The following is a 565-nucleotide window of genomic DNA, read 5'->3' as shown; positions in this document are numbered from 1 at the left end:
TTAGACACATCCTTTTCCGATCATTAATCATTCCCAACCCCTTTTTTCCCCAATACTTAAACCTAGTGAAAATGGGCCTTTTATATATAGACATTAATTCTTAAACCTTTAAACATTCGTCAGGGCTCTTCCCAAGAAAGGGGAAAAGTTTCTGGAACAATTTGGGCCCCACTTGGGTTTTTTGTTGACCCCGTGAACATGGTGTTGAAGGGGCAGATACCTTGGGATCCAACCCTCCTCCAGAAACAAGAAATTTAAAACTTTTTTGTTCATTTCCCCGGGAAAATCTCTGCAAAAGTTTGTTTTTTTCTTTGATTTCTTAATTTATCAAAAAAAAGATTTAAATAGGGAAATTAAAATTTTTAGTAAAATATAATAGAAAATAAATTTAAAATTGGTGTTATTTCTTGAATAATAAAAAAGGGGGGGGGGCAATTTTTTTTTTTTTTTTCCCCCCGGTCAAAATTTCCCGTCCCTTTTGGGGAAAAAAGATATAGGTTGAAAAATTTTAAAAATTTAATATTTCTATAAAAAATAAGTATTTAAAAAAATTTTTTATATAACA

This window comes from Penaeus monodon, chromosome 20 (genome assembly GCF_015228065.2).
Source record: "Penaeus monodon isolate SGIC_2016 chromosome 20, NSTDA_Pmon_1, whole genome shotgun sequence".
Taxonomy (NCBI): domain Eukaryota; kingdom Metazoa; phylum Arthropoda; class Malacostraca; order Decapoda; family Penaeidae; genus Penaeus; species Penaeus monodon.
The sequence above is the reverse complement of the archived record's forward strand: the minus strand, read 5'-3'. Positions refer to the sequence as shown.